The sequence below is a fragment of the Salvelinus alpinus genome, chromosome 18 (assembly GCF_045679555.1).
Source record: "Salvelinus alpinus chromosome 18, SLU_Salpinus.1, whole genome shotgun sequence".
NCBI lineage: Eukaryota > Metazoa > Chordata > Actinopteri > Salmoniformes > Salmonidae > Salvelinus > Salvelinus alpinus.
The window spans coordinates 33189430-33196900 of NC_092103.1; the positions used below are offsets into that span (position 1 = coordinate 33189430).

The 7471-nt window shown below is 46.5% G+C and overlaps 1 long non-coding RNA gene across 1 annotated transcript; it reads left to right on the top strand.

Moving 5' to 3' along the window:
- The first annotated feature begins 5333 nt into the window (after positions 1-5333).
- Positions 5334-6309, top strand: LOC139544208 (uncharacterized). Its single transcript, XR_011668830.1, has 2 exons — positions 5334-5469; positions 5865-6309. It is a non-coding gene; the product is annotated as an uncharacterized lncRNA (long non-coding RNA).
- The last annotated feature ends 1162 nt before the right edge of the window (positions 6310-7471 follow it).

The following is a 7471-nucleotide window of genomic DNA, read 5'->3' on the forward strand; positions in this document are numbered from 1 at the left end:
GAGAGCTTCTGGTCAGCGGGGTGGTGGCACTGGGATCCTCATCTCTCCCAAGTGGACATTCTCTCTTTCTCCCCTGACCCATCTGTCTATCGCCTCCTTTGAATTCCATGCTGTCACAGTTACCAGCCCTTTCAAGCTTAACATCCTTATCATTTATCGCCCTCCAGGTTCCCTTGGAGAGTTCATCAATGAGCTTGACGCCCTGATAAGTTCCTTTCCTGAGGATGGCTCACCTCTCACAGTTCTGGGTGACTTTAACCTCCCCACGTCTACCTTTGACTCATTCCTCTCTGCCTCCTTCTTTCCACTCCTCTCCTCTTTTGACCTCACCCTCTCACCTTCCCCCCCTACTCACAAGGCAGGCAATACGCTTGACCTCATCTTTACTAGATGCTGTTCTTCCACTAATCTCATTGCAACTCCCCTCCAAGTCTCCGACCACTACCTTGTATCCTTTTCCCTCTCGCTCTCATCCAACACTTCCCACACTGCCCCTACTCGGATGGTATCGCGCCGTCCCAACCTTCGCTCTCTCTCCCCCGCTACTCTCTCCTCTTCCATCCTATCATCTCTTCCCTCTGCTCAAACCTTCTCCAACCTATCTCCTGATTCTGCCTCCTCAACCCTCCTCTCCTCCCTTTCTGCATCCTTTGACTCTCTATGTCCCCTATCCTCCAGGCCGGCTCGGTCCTCCCCTCCTGCTCCGTGGCTCGACGACTCATTGCGAGCTCACAGAACAGGGCTCCGGGCAGCCGAGCGGAAATGGAGGAAAACTCGCCTCCCTGCGGACCTGGCATCCTTTCACTCCCTCCTCTCTACATTCTCCTCTTCTGTCTCTGCTGCTAAAGCCAATTTCTACCACTCTAAATTCCAAGCATCTGCCTCTAACCCTAGGAAGCTCTTTGCCACCTTCTCCTCCCTCCTGAATCCTCATCCCCCTCCTCCCCCCTCCTCCCTCTCTGCTGATGACTTCGTCAACCATTTTGAAAAGAAGGTCGACGACATCCGATCCTCGTTTGCTAAGTCAAACGACACAGCTGGTTCTGCTCACACTGCCCTACCCTGTGCTTTGACCTCTTTCTCCCCTCTCTCTCCAGATGAAATCTCGCGTCTTGTGACGGCCGGCCGCCCAACAACCTGCCCGCTTGACCCTATCCCCTCCTCTCTTCTCCAGACCATTTCCGGAGACCTTCTCCCTTACCTCACCTCGCTCATCAACTCATCCTTGACCGCTGGCTACGTCCCTTCCGTCTTCAAGAGAGCGAGAGTTGCACCCCTTCTGAAAAAACCTACACTCGATCCCTCCGATGTCAACAACTACAGACCAGTATCCCTTCTTTCTTTTCTCTCCAAAACTCTTGAACGTGCCGTCCTTGGCCAGCTCTCCTGCTATCTCTTTCAGAATGACCTTCTTGATCCAAATCAGTCAGGTTTCAAGACTAGTCATTCAACTGAGACTGCTCTTCTCTGTGTCACGGAGGCGCTCCGCACTGCTAAAGCTAACTCTCTCTCCTCTGCTCTCATCCTTCTAGACCTATCGGCTGCCTTTGATACTGTGAACCATCAGATCCTCCTCTCCACCCTCTCCGAGCTGGGCATCTCCGGCGCGGCCCACGCTTGGATTGCGTCCTACCTGACAGGTCGCTCCTACCAGGTGGCGTGGCGAGAATCTGTCTCCGCACCACGTGCTCTCACCACTGGTGTCCCCCAGGGCTCTGTTCTAGGCCCTCTCCTATTCTAGGCCCTCTCTAGGCCCTCTCCTCTCCCTCTCCTATACACCAAGTCACTTGGCTCTGTCATATCCTCACATGGTCTCTCCTATCATTGCTATGCAGACGACACACAATTAATCTTCTCCTTTCCCCCCTCTGATAACCAGGTGGTGAATCGCATCTCTGCATGTCTGGCAGACATATCAGTGTGGATGACGGATCACCACCTCAAGCTGAACCTCGGCAAGACGGAGCTGCTCTTCCTCCCGGGGAAGGACTGCCCGTTCCATGATCTCGCCATCACGGTTGACAACTCCATTGTGTCCTCCTCCCAGAGTGCTAAGAACCTTGGCGTGATCCTGGACAACACCCTGTCGTTCTCAACTAACATCAAGGCGGTGACCCGTTCCTGTAGGTTCACGCTCTACAACATTCGCAGAGTACGACCCTGCCTCACGCAGGAAGCGGCGCAGGTCCTAATCCAGGCACTTGTCATCTCCCGTCTGGATTACTGCAACTCGCTGTTGGCTGGGCTCCCTGCCTGTGCCATTAAACCCCTACAACTCATCCAGAACGCCGCAGCCCGTCTGGTGTTCAACTTTCCCAAGTTCTCTCACGTCACCCCGCTCCTCCGCTCTCTCCACTGGCTTCCAGTTGAAGCTCGCATCCGCTACAAGACCATGGTGCTTGCCTACGGAGCTGTGAGGGGAACGGCACCTCCGTACCTTCAGGCTCTGATCAGGCCCTACACCCAAACAAGGGCACTGCGTTCATCCACCTCTGGCCTGCTCGCCTCCCTACCTCTGAGGAAGTACAGTTCCCGCTCAGCCCAGTCAAAACTGTTCGCTGCTCTGGCACCCCAATGGTGGAACAAACTCCCTCACGACGCCAGGTCAGCGGAGTCAATCACCACCTTCCGGAGACACCTGAAACCCCACCTCTTTAAGGAATACCTAGGATAGGATAAAGTAATCCTTCTAACCCCCCCCCCCCCCCTTAAAAGAGTTAGATGCACTATTGTAAAGTGGTTGTTCCACTGGATATCATAAGGTGAATGCACCAATTTGTAAGTCGCTCTGGATAAGAGCGTCTGCTAAATGACTTAAATGTAATGTAAATGTAAATATTATACATACGAACACACATCTATTTTTATTAGATAACAATCCACACTTTGACTAAATATTAAAAACCACGCATCTATTTTTATTGGAAATATCTATGGTTATCCAAAATCAACCTAATTATACCCATATATGCATTTACACTGACTGTTCTAGGCCTACATCAGAATCATAACTCTTCTTATCAGGATTTTCGTTATGATCTTCATCAAAGAAACAGTCTAAATTGCTAAACAAGGAAAACTCCTAAACATTAAAAATGGTCTCGTCCAGCATAGGCTCCTCGTATGTGAAGGAGCCGGATCCATCCGCTAGGTCTGGGGGCATGTATTCATCATTCCACTGGTCAGAGCTTGGGATCGGTCCGTATCTCACCATCTGTTGTGTCATCGATTTCTCCAGAGTCCTAGAAATGAGACCTCTCACGCACGGAATAAAGCAACAGCCGCACAAAACTAACACAGTCACACAGGTGAAGGTAGCCCACAACACAGTGATTATGACAATTTTCCATTTCCCAAACATACTGTCAAACCAATTTGTCAGAGAATTATCCACCCCCATAGTTCTCTGCCAGAGCCTTGGTCACTGATCTGTCTGGAGCTGTGTTATTTAAAAAATAAACATACAGCAATAAACCCCAATCATTCTACATACCCCGCCCTTTTCTGCCAATTTACATATCGAGAGTCAGTCTATTTTCCCAGGCCATGAGGGAGGTGGCGGATAATTGGTCAGATAACGAACCTACAGTTCGGGTCTACAGGCCCTGGACACAAGAGGGATATAGAGAAAGCAGTAGTAGGGATCCCCACCCAAAGACAGGAATGGCTGGATTTGAGAGAGATTTGAGCGGGCTAGCGTCCAGTTTCAGAATAAACACAGGGAAAATAGAGAGAGCAGTCAGAACTATTGTAGGGAAGGATTGGTTCGCTGTGCGCCTGGCTTGGGTGCCAACGGGGCAGGACGGGAATGTCATTCAGTGGACCGAGGGGCTAGGGGATCCCTTCAGAGCTAAAATTACAGAATTATGCACTAACCTGACTGAACATTATCACCGACATGCCGATTTCTCCAAGGTAACTGAATGCAGACAGGGAGATAGCGAGACAGTCAGTCAGTACCTAGAACGTTTAAAATATGTATTTAACGCCAACAGCGGCACGCCAGAACCTCCTCTCGGGGGAGACCAAAACACCCCTTATCACCAGCAATTAAAGATAGCCTTTGTGAGAGGAATGCGCACTGAAGTTAGCAAGGAGGTAAAAAATAACTTAGTAGGATGGGGATTGGCTACCCTGGCCGAGGTAAAAAGATATGCTGTCCACCATGAACAGCATGTGCAGACAGAAAGAAGAAAGAAAACAGGAAAGATGAGTTTCTAATGGCAGTTCTAGAAGACAGGGCCACAGGAGGAAAATACAGAGAGGACAGGACTAGGTCAGACAGAAAGGGAACGTCAGGGGAGGGGAGGAAGGGGGGGCTAAAAGTTTACAATTGTCAGAAAAAGGGACATTTTGCTAGAGATTGCGAGGCCCCATGTGAACATTGTGATAGGAAGGGACATAATCACCACGATTGCAAACAGAAACCAAAGGGAAAGGGGGATAAAAAGGAAAAGAGAGAGAGGCGCCCAAAACCTGACTCAGAGGATGAAGACGATGAATCCTGAGTAGAAACTAAAACAGCCAAAATAGTCAGGGAGGATTTAGAAGACTGGTACGGTAAACATGACAGTGACCATAGTGATGATAAAATAGACATGTAGGACAGCTATATGTTAGCGAGGATGCACCGAAAGGGATTCAATCTTCTGGGGAAAATGTTTTTGTTCGTTCCGCGTCTGGCCATCATTGTGTTGAGACTCTCGACACCCATAAGCCTCATACATGAAATGACTGAGGGGAAGGCGACAGTACCAGTACTCAGTATACCAGTATATCAAAGCTGTGCCCTGTTAATCTATTGGGGAGGGATGTGATGAAACTCTTGAATATAGCAGTAACACCTACAGACAAAGGTATGAAAGCCCAGGTTGTCAAGAATAACATGGTAATCTGTGGGGAAGGGGATCCGTGTTACTGGTATAGTCAGGACTTAATGAGGGGAGGTTTGACCGACATACCCAAAGCATTAATGGAACTAACAGATTATGTAATATCAGGACCCACAAAAATGTCCCCAGATGTTATACTCTGTGGTATAACAGGCAACCTGGACCCGACTCTGTATATGAGAAGGCACTTCTAAACACCACTGAATGCACAATAGGTCTAAAATGGTTTCACTATGATTCCACTCATGCGGCCGTGGAAGTGGAATTACCTGCTCCTATCCAGCAGTTTTACAGAGGAAAATGGAGCCCACATGTGTCCCTTGCTAAAGAGCCTTCCGAAAAGTGGAAGGATATGGGATATTGGGTAACAAAGGGGAAACGACTAGCAGACTGGGTCACGGGGGAGGGGGGTGTACAACATAGCCCATCCACAGACAGATACAGACGCAAATTAAACTGGAGAGCTAACAGTGCCCCAACAGTGCACATTAGTGATTGTGGGGGGGACTTCTAAGAAGCAGAGTACCTGTTGACAGAAGAACAGGAGACAGATTTAAAAGGGATACCCGATTTGGTGGTGAGCTAACATAAATATATGTTGTGTTTTCGCTGTAAAACATGTAAAAAATCGGACATGTTGGCTGGATTCACAAGATGTTTATCTTTCATTTGCTGTATTGGACTTGTTAATGTGTGAAAGTTAAATATTTCTAAAACATATTTTTGAATTTCGCGCACTGCCTTTTCAGCGGAATGTTGGGGGGGGGGACCCCTGGGCTAGAAAGGTTAATGCAAGGAAACTCAAATCAGTTTTACCTCATCTCTACCAGCATTTTAAATGTGCAACCAGAGGGGGAAGAAAATTCTAGACCACCTTTACTCCACACTCAGAGACGCGTACAACGCCCTTCCTCGCCCTCCATTTCGCAAATCTGACCATAATTCTATCCTCCTGATTCCTTCTTAAAGCAGGAATCGCCAGTGACTCGGTCAATAAGAAAGTGGTCATATGAAGCAGATGCTAAGCTACAGGACTGGAATATGTTCCGGGATTCTTCCGATGGCATTGAGGAGTACACCACATCAGTCACTGGCTTCATCAATAAGTGCATCGATGACGTTGTCCCCATGGTGACCGTACTTACCTCGACTAACCCGTGCCCATTCACATGGACTCTGTACCAGTACCCCCTGTATAGCCTCGCTATTGTTATTTTACTGCTGCTCTTAAATTATTTGTTACTTTTATTTCTTGTTTTTTAGGTATTTTTCTTAACTGCATTGTTGGTTAAGAGCTTGTAAGTAAGCATTTCACTGTAAGGTCTAAACCTGTTCTATTCGGCGCATGTGACATATACAATTTGATTTGTACAGCACAAAGGTAGCGACAACAATAAATCACGCAAAGCAGCCACAACTGTCAGTAAAGTGTCCATGATTGAGTCTTTAAATTAAGAGAAATCATTAGAATCACAGCAAATAGTAATTATGTATTTGTGTAATGTATTATTTCCATGCTGGCTTCCCGCTACCTAAAACATGAAACATTTAAGTGGAAGGGCATACAGGCTGTCGCCAATTCATTAATGCGCAATTTCGTATATTTTCTATGCAAACTTTCTAAATGTCGATTAAAAAAAGTTTTTTTTAAATCACTGGACAAAGATGCACTATGCAGAAACTACTCCACAATTTTCTGGATACTAAAATTCTAATAGCGTGCCTAATTTCAGTTTGTGACAAAACAAGCATGTATAGTGTAGAGCAGGGTTTCCTTAAATCGGTCCTGATTTTTGCCCTAGCACTGCACAGCTGATTCAAATAAAACTTGATGATTAGTTTGTTATTTGAATCAGCTGTGTAGTGTTCGGGCAAAAACCAAAACGAGCACGCTGGGGCAGGCCCAGGCCCGAGGTTGGGAAACCTTGGCGTAAACAATCATTGTACCATCTAAACCGCTGTGAAATATTGTATTTTCTGCTGTTTGAAACTGATGTACAGAACCGAAAATTAAGAAATTGTGCACATAGTCTAAGAAGAGGTAGCTCTGTTCTAACTTTCAATGAGAATGACATATCTTTAACGTATTTCTATGAATTTGGTCGGGTCGCCCAAAAAAGTTACGTATTGCTGCGTTAACCTCTCTAGGGTATGTGGGACGGTAGCGTCTCACCTCGTCAACAGCCAGTGAAAGTGCAGGGCGCCAAATTCAAAACAACAGAAATCCCATAATTAAAATTCCTCAAGCATACAAGTATTTCACACCATTTTAAAGATACACTTCTTGTTAATCCCACACAGTGTCCGATTTCAAAAAGGCTTTACAGCGAAAGCATCACAAACGATTATGTTAGGTCCCCGCAAAATCACAGAAAAACACAGCCATTTTTCCAGCCAAAGAGAGGAGTCACAAAAAGCATAAATATAGATAAAAATTAATCACTAACTTTTGATGATCTTCATCAGATGACACTCATAGGACTACATGTTACACAATACATGTGTTTTGTTCGATAAAGTTCATATTTATATCCAAAAATCTTAGTTTACATTGGCGCGTTACGTTCAGTAATGATTTG